This window comes from Pristis pectinata, chromosome 18 (genome assembly GCF_009764475.1).
Source record: "Pristis pectinata isolate sPriPec2 chromosome 18, sPriPec2.1.pri, whole genome shotgun sequence".
In the NCBI taxonomy this organism is placed as follows: domain Eukaryota; kingdom Metazoa; phylum Chordata; class Chondrichthyes; order Rhinopristiformes; family Pristidae; genus Pristis; species Pristis pectinata.
In genome coordinates this window covers 43,329,997-43,342,752 of record NC_067422.1, presented here as the reverse complement: position 1 = coordinate 43,342,752, position 12,756 = coordinate 43,329,997, and the positions used below count along the sequence as shown (strand labels likewise).

Sequence of the window (12,756 nt, the reverse complement as noted above, 5' to 3'; positions counted from 1 at the left end):
ATCTGTGAATATGTCAACCCGCCTCTGACAGAGTGTGCCGGCATCTATCTGACAGAGTGTAACGACTTCTATCTGACAGAGTTTCACGGACTCGATCTGACAGATTGTCCCTATCTCTATCTGTGAAAATTCCAACCCGCGTCTCAGAGAGTGTCACGGCCTCTATCTGACAGAGTGTCCCGGCCACTATCTGACAGAGTGCCCCGGCCTCTATCTGTGAATATTCTAACCCGCTTCTGACAGAGAGTCCCGTCCTCTATCTGACAGAGTGTCCCGGCCTCTATCTCACAGAGTGTCCCGTGCTCTATCTGTGATTATTCCAACCCGCTTCTGACAGAGTGTTTCGGCCTCTATCTGTGGATATTCCAACCCGCGTCTGACGGAATGTCCCGGCCTCTATCTGACAGAGTGTCCCGGCCTCGATCTGTGAATATTCCAACCCGCTTCTGACAGAGTCTCCCGGCCTCTATCGGACATTGTGTCCCGGCCGAAATCAATGAATATTCCAACCCGCTTCTGACAGAGTGTCCCGGCATCTATCTGTGAATATTCCAACCCGCTTCTGACAGAGTGTCCCGGCCTCTATCTGTGCATATTCCAACCCGCTTCTGACAGAGTGTCCCGGCCTCTATCGGACAGTTTCCCGGCCTCTACAGTGAATATTCCAACCCGCTTCTGACAGAGTGTCCCGGCATCTATCTCTGAATATCCCAACCCGCTTCTGAGAGAGTGTCCCGGTCTCTATCTGACAGTGTCCCGGCCTCTATCTTTGAATATTCCAACCCGCTTCTGACTGTGTCTCGTCCTCTATCTGTCAATATTCCAACCTGCTTCTGACAGCTTCTCCCGGCCTCTATCTGACAGTGCCCCGCACTCTACCTGTGAATATTCCAACCCGCTTCTGACAGTGTCCCGGCCTCTATCTGTCAATATTCCAACCGTCTGACAGTGTCCCGGCCTCTATCTGTCAATATTCCAACCGTCTGACAGTGTCCCGGCCTCTATCTGTGAATATTCCAACCCGCTTCTGACAGAGTGTCGCCGCCTTTATCTGTGAATATTCCAACCCGCTTCTGACAGTGTCTCGTCCTAAATCTGACAATATTCCAACCTGCTTCTGACAGAGTGCCCCGGCCTCTATTTGTGAATATTCCAACCCGCTTATGACAGCGTGTCCCGGCCTCTATCTGACAGTGCCCCGCACACTACCTGTACATATTCCAACCCGCTTCTGACAGTGTCCCGGCCTCTATCTGACAGAGTGTCCCGGCGTGTATCTGTGAATATTCCAACCCGCTTCTGACTGATTGTCGCGGCCTCTGACTGTGAATATTCCAACACCCTTCTGACAGAGTGTCGCGGGCTTTATCTGTGAATATTCCAACCCGCTACTGACACAGTGCTCCGGCCTCTATCTGACAGTTTCCCGGCCTCTGTCTGACAATATTCCAACCCGCTTCTGACAGAGTGTCCATGCCTCCATCTGACAATATTCCAACCCGCTTCTGACAGAGAGTAGCGGCCTCAATCTGACAGTGTCCCGGCCTCGATCGGTGAATATTCCAACGCGCTTCTGACACAGAGTCGCGGCCACTATCTGACAATATTCCAACCAGCTTCTGACAGAGTGTTCCGGCCTCTATCTGTGAATATTCCAACCTGCTTCTGACAGAGAGTAGCGGCCTCAATCTGACAGTGTCCCGGCCTCTATCTGTGAATATTCCAACGCGCTTCTGATAAAGAGTCGCGGCCTCTATCTGACAGTATTCCAACCCGCTTCTGACAGAGCGTCCCGGCCTCTATCTGTCAATATTCCAACCCGCTTCTGACACAGTGTCGCGGCCTCTTTCTGACAATATTGCAACCCGCTTCTGACAGCGTGTCCCGACCTCTATCTGACAGTGTCCCGGCCTCTATCTGTGAATATTCCAACCCGCTTCTGACAGATTGTCCCGGCCACTATCTGACTGTGTCCCGGACTCTATCTGTGAATATTCCAATCCGCTTCTGACAGAGCGTCCCGGCCTCTATCTGTTAATATTCCATAAAGCTTCTTACAGAGTGTCCCGGCCTCTATCTGACAGTGTCCCGGCCTCTATCATTGAATATTCCAGCCCGCTTCTAACAGAACGTCCCGGCATCTATCTGTGAATGTTCCAACCCGCTTCTGACAGAGTGTCCCGGTCTCTATCTGTGAATATTCCAACCCGCTTCTGACAGAGTGTCCCGACCTGTCTCTGACAGTGCCCCGGCCTCTATCTGTGAATATTACAACCCGCTTCTCACAGAGTGTCCCGGCCTCTATCTGACAGTGTCCCTGCCTCTATCTGTGAATATTCCAAACCGCTTCTGACTGAGTGTCCCGGCCTCTACCTGTGAATATTCTAATCCTGTTCTGACAGAGTGTCCCAGCCTCTATCTGACAGTGTCCCAGCCTCTTTCTGTGAATATTCCAACCCGCTTCTGACAGAGTGTCCCGGCATCTATCTGTGAATATTCCAACCCGCTTCTGAGAGAGTGTCCCGGTCTCTATCTGACAGTGTCCCGGCCTCTATCTTTGAATATTCCAACCCGCTTCTGACAGTGTCTCGTCCTCTATCTGACAATATTCCAACCTGCTTCTGACAGCGTCTGCCGGCCTCTATCTGACAGTGCCCCGCACTCTACCTGTGAATATTCCAACCCGCTTCTGACAGTGTCTCGTCCTCTATCTGACAATATTCCAACCTGCTTCTGACAGCGTCGCCCGGCCTCTATCTGACAGTGCCCCGCACTCTACATGTGAATATTCCAACCCGCTTCTGACAGTGTCCCGGCCTCTATCTGGCTGTGTCCCGGCCTCTATCTGTGAATATCCCAACCGTCGGACAGTGTTCCAGCCTCTATCTGTGAATATTCCATCCCTCTGACAGTGTCCTTTCCTCTATCTGTGAATATTCCAACCCGCTGCTGACAGTGTCCCGGCCTCTATCTGTGAATATTCCTACCCGCTTCTGATAGTGTCCTGGCCTCTGTTATTGAATGTCCCGGCCCGTTTCTTGAATGCAGCGGCCTCTGCCTGTGAGTGTCTTTGCCTGTCTCTCTCTGTGACCCTGCCTGTGCATCTGATTTCAGCCCTTTTTTATGTGACTGCATTCCTCAATCTGTGAAATATCTTTCGGTGATCAAGCTCAGCACATCAGTCTTGCTCTCTCCAGAAGTGTAACTTGATCTTTCTGCTTGTTTGTTTTCTTGTTTCTCTCCACATTTCAAGCTCAGATTCCTGCGGTTTCTGAGAGTCTTTTCTTTTTGTTTGAATCAGTACATGAATGTGTCTGCCTAAATCAATATTTGATGCCTCAGTCTTTGTATGTGTGAGATGGCCTCCAATTCTCAGTATCAACGTCTTTCACCTTGTTTGTCCACACCTGTTTGAGCGCAGCTGCCTCTGTATGTGACTCTAACTTCCTCTCTCTGTGTCTTCCTCTGTATTTGCCTCTCCTGCCTCCACATGGGGAGCACCTTCCTTTGTTTGTATTGCTTTGTTGAGCAATTAGTGTGCATTTTCTGCATCTGACTGCATCAGCCGCTGGATTTAATATTTGCCAACCTTTTGCTGTGTATGTGCTGCCTCATTCTGTGAATGTAGCTGCCTCTGTCTGAGTGTCCCTGTTTCTGTCTGTGAATATCCCTACACCTCTTTTTGTGTCCCTGCCCTGTCTCTGGGTGTCACTGCTTCTGCAGTGAGTTTCCGACCTCTTTCCGTCAGTGCCCCTGCCTCTATTTGTGAGTTTTCCACATCTGTCACTGTTCCCGCCTCTGAATCAGTGTTCACCTGTTTGGACACTGACACATTCTGCACGCTTTCCCCCTTTTTTTTTTCTGCCCATCTGTACCAGTCTGTACATTTGTGTTTACTGTCTGTTTGCGCAAGTGCTTGCCTCCCCCAGAAACTGAACCTCCCATTTCCTGTGACCGTGTTGTCTGCAGCTGTTTGCATGAATGTGTGTTATAGCCGATGTACAAGAGCGGTGTTGTCTTTCTGTACAAGTACCTGAGTCCATTTTCGAACGTGCACTCATCTGTCCACATATTCTTCTGCCTCTGTTTGTTTGTGTATCTGTGTGTGTCTGTGTTCTTCTATTTCGTTACTGTCTCTGAGCATGTCCACAACCTTTTGTTGTCCTAGCTGCATGTCCATACATTCACTTTTCTGTGGCTTTCTATCTCTGCCTCTTCCTTTTCCTATGTGTGCTGCAGCCTCTGTCTGCGACAATGTATTTCTCTCTACGGCATCGACTCTCAGCATTTCCACCATTTTCTGCTTATACAGATTTTCAGAATGTATATTTATTTGTTTCCTCTTTACTTCACTGCGTGCTTCCCTCTCTCTCGGTGTTTCGGGTTTCCCACAATTCTCAGGACTCTCCCGCATCTTTTTATCTCTGTCCGTCTCTCTGTCCGTCTCTCTGTCCGTCTCTCATCCAACCGGTATGAGCTCTAACCCACAGATAAAAACACTGCCACTTACAGAGGCTGGGACCCTCAGGGGCAGTCAGGAAAATACAAAGAAACAGCCAAATCTCTGTCTGTGTATCTTGTACCCAACACCTCCAACTAAATCTACTGAAAATACGGAAGAGAAACGCTTCACAAACTTCCGTGATTTGCTAAATTTGAACCAATGAGCTGGCACATTTCCCATTTCATTCATTTACTGGTAACTTTCAATTTACCCGGAACTCTCTCCTTTGCCGAACGTTTTCTCCCTGTCGCTTTATAAACACTCCACCCTTCCGGTGAAAATGTGAACAGAAAAAATGCTGCCACTTGTTCCGCGGGCCAGGCGGCGGCTTTCATCTGCTTTCCGAAGGCAGATAAACAAAAATGTAAAAATGGAGCGAACATAGAATGTACTGGAACTTTAGCTCCTTCCTTCCACCGACGCTGCCGCACCTCCTGAGTGTTTCCAGATTTTTTTTTTTGCTTTTATTTCATACTTCCAGCATCCGCAGGGTTTTCAATAAGAAGATATATGTTGATATGTGTTTTATATCTAACACACATCAACATTTTGTTGCTGAACTTGGCCAAAGATGAGGAATTACTGCGCATCCCACAGTTGTCCGCCGAAGGCGTTTGCAGCAAAGATGAAGGTACTCTGAATTCCATTCAGCAGTTTCGCGGCAAACACTGTGATAACAAAATCCGACACGGGCCTTTGTGACCCCGACGTGATTCGAACATGCATCCTTCTGATCTGGAGTCAGACGCGCTACTGTTGCGCCACGAGTTCCGACGGAAGTTCTTATGTCATGGAAGAAACGTCGATGATTCGCCGCAGTGGAAGTGATGCACCCGCCAGAGAGAACTGATAATTGTGCAACATTCCTGCTCTGTCACCCGGGCGCTGCTGGCGGAACGCTGCCAATCTCTGCGTGAGACGTGCCTGGGAGACTCCTCCTCTTCATTGATCCCGTCTAACCCCTTACGGCGGATACAGTCTCCCGACAGCCCTTCTCATTTTCGTCTTCGTTAGGTTCTTTGAGCGGAATTTAATTCCACCCTCCTTCGCCTCCGCTCCGCCCTCAGCGCTTTATTTACCCTGATACACGGGGCTTTGGTTTACAGGGTAGCGGATGTTTTTATTACCCGGGCCCGGCCCAAGAACTTCAGCCGCCGGCCTCCTATGTTTAAGCTGACTCCCCTCTCGTGCTGAGAAAGTACCTTGATTGTGGCGCTGCTCTGATCCGCTCTTTCATGTCACCGTTAGAACCAGCGCCGGAGTCGGTGGTGCGGTGGTGAATAAGTTCACCAGAGATTGACTTCTGAAACCCGTGGAAACGACGTTGACACCTTGCCCCACATTCTGATTCCTCACCCAACAGATCAATTTCCTCCATTTACGTCCAGTCGTTTCTTGGTCAACGTCGTGTTGGATTCTATGTTCCACGTTAACTGGTGTTCCTCTGTTCATCAGTTTGAGTAGTGCAGCGGTTATCACGTTCACTTCACACGCTAAAGGTGTCCAGTTCGACCCTGGGCAGGAATATTATCTTGGCTCCTACTCCAGTTTTTATTTCAGGGGAGTGCGTTGTCCGTCCTTTCCCATTCACCTTGACAATTGCTGTCTTAAGATCTTGCTGTAAAAGCATGGAATACTCTTGCAGTTTGCAGAGACCAGCTCAGACTTATGTGCCCACCGGTGGCCGGATGAAGGACAAGACCAGGTTTGTACCGAGAATCTGACATGAAACACAATGGCCTCCATCGTGTTCTCGCTGTGTCTGAATCTTTCGCCACTTCTCCTTCTAGCTGTTCTGTTCCTCGTCGGTCTGTCTCCCTCTCCGTTTCTTTCTCTCTCTCTATTTTGAGTGGACACCGTTATTGTTCATTCATCTGCACTTCTGTTTCTTCTTTGTCTTTGGGATTTAAAACGTCTCTCTAACACAGGAAGGAACTCTGGAGACAACATGCAGACTGTCAAATGTGTGTAGCAGTTCAAACCTCTGGCCTTGGTTCATCGGAGGCACTTTGAATTGCGGCGGCGGGATTTCCATAAAAGTTGGCGTCTGCTGAACGGATTCAATATTTTATTGACAGCAGGAGTGATTTTCTTTTCTGTATTTCAGCCATCAGTCTCCAGCAACAAAACCAAGCAGATCTGGTAGAGTGCGTTGAACACTGGGCTGTTCGGATCTGTTGCTGCGGGCCGTGAGAAACAGCAAGACGGTTTCTGTAGTGTAGTGGTTATCACGTTCGCCTAACACGCGTAAGGTCCCTGGTTAGAAACCAGGCAGAAACATTCTGAAATATATTTGTTGAAAGCAAGTAACGGGAAAGGGGCACAACCGGACGTTTATTCAAGTAAATGCAGCTGTTGCTCCTTCCACAACCCAGAGCAGTCTCTCAGCTCTTAGCCGCCGTTTCACTGCACGCATCCTGAGCCATTACCGTATCCACATTACATTGGACATGGGAAAGCCGTTGCCTTCGATTCTATTTTCCCGGTGTACGCAGTTGAAAGGCAACAGTTCACATTGGACGTTGGGCCCTGTACCGGGAACTGTTTCACGCCCAAATAGGTCAGGGTATATTAGTTTTCATGTGCTCCGTGTCCTTCGCCTTTCTGACTCGCTTTTAGTGCGATATTTTTCAGAGGAAGGGTCTCTCCGGAGATGCAGCTGTTGTGCTGAGATTGCAACATGTTCCGGATCAGAACGTTCCCCTTTCTCCACAGCGGTTTCCTGAATGTAACGGCCTCAGGGCAGCCACGAGAGCACAACTTCCTTCTTCCCGCTCACCCTCTCACTCGCTCTGATTTCATAAAGACGGATCTTCGAAGAGTAAAATGCTTCTTGTGCTGCGGCCGTTCCTTCATCCACTGGAATCAGGTGGTTTCTGAACTCGATCTTCATTTGTTCTTGATGAGCCCTTCCACTGACGCCGCGGCCGGAATGAATAGTCGTGAGAATTGTGTGGGAGACAGTCGACAGGGTGATCTGTCGGCATTGATCTCGGAGTCAGCGCCGGACTTTCCAAGAGTTGTGGAGAGTCATCCTGAAGAGATAAGTGGGACACAGAATGACGTGGATCATTGTATTTTCCTTTTTTATTTGCCCAGCACTGTGTGGATTACTCTGCTGAAAGAGGGCCGGATGATCGGCCAGTTTTCACTGCCCGGGCAGCAGATGTTATAGTTCAATGAGATGCAGAAGATTTCTGACTGAATTGAACACAGTGACTTGGCCTCCAGCACCTTATGTGGCAACGAATTCCATGGATGCGCCACCCTCTGCTGAAGATATTCCGACTTCAGTTCGAAAGGGACGTACCTTCATTCTGATCCCGTGCCCTCGGATCCTGCACTGTCCCACTGATGAAAACGTCCTCTTCTCATCAACTCTATCAACGCCTTTCAGTATCCGGTAGATTTCAGGGGGCGATGTTCCTCATCCTGCTGAACTCCATTGAGTAAGGCCTAGAGACATCAAACACTCCTCATGTGTTAAGCCCTGGATTGCTGGGATCATTCTTGTGAACCTCCTCCGGGAACCCTCCAGGGCCAGCACAATCTTCCTTCCATACCGGGCCCAAAATTGGTCACAATATTCCAAATGCCATCGGAATACCACCTTTGATAACCTCAGCAGCACATCCTTGCTTTTTATTCTCGTCCTATCGAAATGAATGAAAACATTGCATTTGCCTTCCTTACTTCCGACTCAACCTGCAAGTTAACTTTGAGGGGATTCGAAACGGAAGTCCCTTTGCACCTCTGATGTCTGAATTCTTTCGCCATTTGGAAAGTATTCTCCACCTTTATTCCTCCTACCAAAGTGCATAACCCCACACCTCCCTGCGCTGTATTCCATCTGCACTTATTTGCCTACTATGCTAATCTGTACACGTCCTTCTGCAGACTTGGTGCCTCTGCGACATACCGGTATCTCTACCTATCTTGGTATCGCCGGCAAGCTTGGCCAAAATGCCAGCAGTTGCTTCATCCAGATTATATTCTTTAAAGTGAATTTTATTTGTCGCAACATTGGCCCCTGCGCAACTTGAATTGTCACCAACATCCATCCTGAATATGACCCTTTTCCTCCACTCTCTCAGTTCTGCGTGACAGCCAATCTTCTGTCCATAGATATAATGAGAAACGTGACGTAATGCGCTTTAGGAGAAGAAGAAAGATGGAAAATATGAACTGCAGGGCACAGTTCTTTTACCGGCGGTCTCATGATCTTCAACACTTCTCTGCAGGCTGGAATTGGAATCTCATCTGGATTGAAGGTTTCATTGCCCGGGAGAAGAAAGGTTGAGGCTGACACAGACAGCGAACTTAGCAAAGGAAGATATACCGGAAGCAGTGACAGTTTGTCCGGGGAAGGTTGGGAAAATTCATTAAAGCTCGATCTTATGGACAGGCTGTCGTTTATATTACAATATACAATGCATAACTTACAAAGCACAGAGGCACAAAGGAAAAGTTTTCCAACCATGACTGAGAGGAATAACTGTTTCCAATATTAAATCGACAAAAATACTCATAATTCTGCAGAAAAGATTAGATCGACCTTGACATTTGGAACGATTTATAATTCTTTCAAAGATGATCAAAAATCAAACTACAATATGTATTATGTAAATAATCGTGTGGGACACAGGAGAAGAACATATCATTTAATGAGACGTAAGAACATAAGAGGATAAGGCGACATACTGCTAACCCATTGTGCTTTGCACACGCGGTTTGGAATTCCAGCATCGTCGTGAGCTGCTGGTCTGTGTAGCGGGGTGTTGTTAACCTTTTTATGAAAACAATTCTGAGACTCCATTTGTCCTCCTGTCAGGCAAGTTGTTGTGGGTTTTGTTTCACAAAGGAAAAAGTCCGCAATTAGAGTTTCTCACTCCACTTCCAGTTTGGGAGAGAAACTTCGCATTCATTGGACCTCCAAATGCCCTAAATTAATCTGCGCTTCACGACAGTACGTTCCAAAGGGAAACCAAGGCAAAGCATCCTTTCACTCAAGCGTTTTGACTTCTTAGCCAGAGTATATTGCAGATATTCAATCGTTCGGTGTCTTCCAGAGTCATAGAAATTGAGTTTTAATGTAATTTCGAGTGAGACCAATGGAGTTGGAGACACGAATGGAGTCGACGAATGTGGAAGTGATCAGGGAATGAATGGGGTGAAGTACTAACCCTGACAGTGAATGCAGTGCTAGGACCAGAGGGCCGAATGGTTTCCCGGCTCACTGCTTCTTGCATTGTCGTTGTTCTCATTTGTTAACATCAAATAACTTCGGACCGTCAACACCTTTTCTGAATTGAGATCCGCAGCTGGGATGCGATTATATTTTTGAGGAATTCCCCCGCTTTCCCTGCCTCAGCGTTGTATGTCCGGATGTTGTTTCTGAAACCACAAGTGTGGCAAGAAAATCGAAATGGGTGATGGATCCAATGAGCCCCACGAGGGCCCGAGCGGCTCCATGTGAATATGCAGCTATCGTGACCATAATATCGGATAATAATTGGGCAATAATCATGTGAATGAATAGAAGGTTGGAAATTGGAAACCTTAATTGTTGCGCGACAAGGACTCGCCCAACACGAGCAACACTGGAGGGAATCGATCAAAACACCGAGAGAACTGCTTTGACTCACCTGAACTATTTAATGGTCCAGTCTCTACCGATATCGGGGCCAGAGAATTTCAGAGATTCATAAAGTTCACATTTATGTCTATTTCCAAACCTCATCTCTCATTTATTGACAGAGTAAAAGTGGGCGATTTAGAACAAGGATTTTAAATTAGAAAGAGGTGAATGAGGAGGAAATAATGAGGTAATTATGGAGTCTCGGCCATGTGCAACGTGTTCTTTATCGGAGTGTTGGGAACCTGGGCTCTATATCGTTGTCATATCACTGGTGATGTAAATGAGCGAAAGCATGTGGTGCTTCAGACAACCCACAGAGAAGGGAAGATGATGGCTGCCTCAAGTAGTCCGCTTCAATTACATTTAGTTTTTACCCTGAAAGAGCTCACTCCAGGCATCTCACTGAGCCAGCATGACCACATTTTGTCTGTCAGCGGGAAGAGCAGAGACAGGCCACGCGATCCTTCGCACTTCTGAGCCATGATGAAAACTGCGCCGTATGCGAATTCTCGCCGTTCTGTCGCAAATACATCCCAATTGTCGAAACAATAAAAACAGGGCAACTTGCTGTGCTGGAAAAATGCGCCGCATCTTCTTTTCACTTTCTGGCAGGACACCGCACCAGCATCATTCCTGAGGTTTTTCCTCGGGTCCTGAAAAAATAAGGACTGTGAGGGGGAATGGGTAAGGCGTCCGACTTCGGTGTTTCATTTGACTCCATCAGGAGTTTACAGGTTCGATTCCTGCAACGAGCGTTTCACCGATCTCAAGTGTTTGCGTCCATTCTGTCTCTCTTGAAAGTGGCAGCAATAATTTTGGGCAGCTGTTGTAAGCCCTCATGGTAAGGCCGAGTATCACGTGTTTTTCAGAACCTGAAGCACAAAAGAAATCAACAGTGTTTCCGCCCAGGATTGAACTGAGGACCTTTCGCGTGTAAAGCGAACGTGATAACGACTGAACCACAGAAACTACGCGAGGCGTCCAACACTTCATATTCTTTGCCACGCTGCTGAGCACTGACAGGGTCTGATGTATCCTCTTGAATTACAGTCTCTTATGTTCCAAACAACAAGCACAAAGTCTGGCCAATCATTCCCATCCTCTTTCAACCGGGGAATGTGCACGGTTCTGTACCCATAACGCAGGTAAATACAACAACTTTGTCACTCTGGCTTCCATCAGTCTCCTCAAGATGACCCTCCACGCCTCGTGAGTAACTCAGCGGGATTTCTGAGATTTGTCTCCACAGATTAGCGCGTCGCCAGTCTCCGACAATCTCTTCAGTTCTCCCTACCTCAGCAACGAAGGTAATCGAAAGAAGTTACTGAAACATGTGATGGATAAATTTGCAGACTACATGTATAGCAGTAGGAGGGACTACGCCTGAGTTATTGGGGCTTCTTGGTAGTTGTCGATTCAGGTGAACATTCACACTGATCTTTCATTAATCCCATTGTATTTTCCACGTTCCATTCCATTTCCTCCAGACTCAGGTACTCACCTGTAAACCAGAAGCATTATACAGTGGATAATTAAATTACCTGTGGCAAAATGAAAATGTTATTCGTGATGATACATTTAGTAATGTGAGTCAGCTTCCAATCGGGGAACAGAAAACTGTGCATGTGGCACCAGCACGGTATCTGCCAGACCTAAACCACCATTCAATACCCTAGATTCAAAACGAAAACTTGTTGCAAAACTCAGCATGTCAGCAGGATGGACGGAGAGCTCCCCTCTTAAACGGAGACCTCGTGAAGCAAACGATCACATGGGACAGGTGAGAACTGCGTTTTATATCTGTACAGGAACGTAATCTTTCCTACTGCAGGTTTCTGACTTTCAATGTGAAAAATAACAAAAGTGTTACCGACTTGCAGATCGTTCGTCGCTCAGATGATCCACTTCTTCGGTGCGCTGACCTTGTGTTGCATGGGCAGCGGCACTGTCCTGGAGAAGTCGTCGAGTTCAACTCACGTTGACCTCCTGAAATCTGCGTTTACATTTTTCCTCATAGCGTTTGCGGCGCGGCGGCTGCGGAATTCAGCGCACGCTCACCGTTGGTTGGTACATCTCATTTCGCACAGCTTCGTTGGCCAGCTGAAAAATTCGGAACACTTGTTGTTTTTTTCGTAATATCTGAAATGTCACGTTCAGCACAAAAATCCCCAAGGAGCATTGTGATGGAATTCTGACCATGTTGGTTTCACTTTATGTTGACGAGATGAGTGCACTGATTTAGATTTCTTTTCTCATGAAGAAAGTGGAGGAAGGACGCCCACTGGCCCACTGAACATTGGCAGCAATTCACCTTTTCACATTTCCCTTTGAAGTCGGGACATTTGAAGGACGGCACGGCGAAGATGTTTGAGAAAGGAGAAAGTTAAGGAAACATGAAGATATCAAGGGGAGATATAAAGGAGGAAAAGTCTCCGTTCAATACAGAGCTAAATGCAACAAAGTGGGCAAACTTTAATACCATTTCTCTTACATATTTTAAAGAGCGTTGAGTGTTGGTAGGCAGGGAAATTGCCCTCATCTGCCAGTCTCATTAGCTGAGTTTCCAAATGAAACTCATCGATTGTCTTCAAGGAAGCGAGCACCATTCACTGTG

The 12,756-nt window shown here is 47.5% G+C and overlaps 1 non-coding gene across 1 annotated transcript; it reads left to right on the top strand.

Moving 5' to 3' along the window:
* The first annotated feature begins 6,711 nt into the window (after positions 1-6,711).
* Positions 6,712-6,784, top strand: trnav-aac (transfer RNA valine (anticodon AAC)). Its single transcript has one exon. It is a non-coding gene; the product is annotated as a tRNA-Val (tRNA).
* The last annotated feature ends 5,972 nt before the right edge of the window (positions 6,785-12,756 follow it).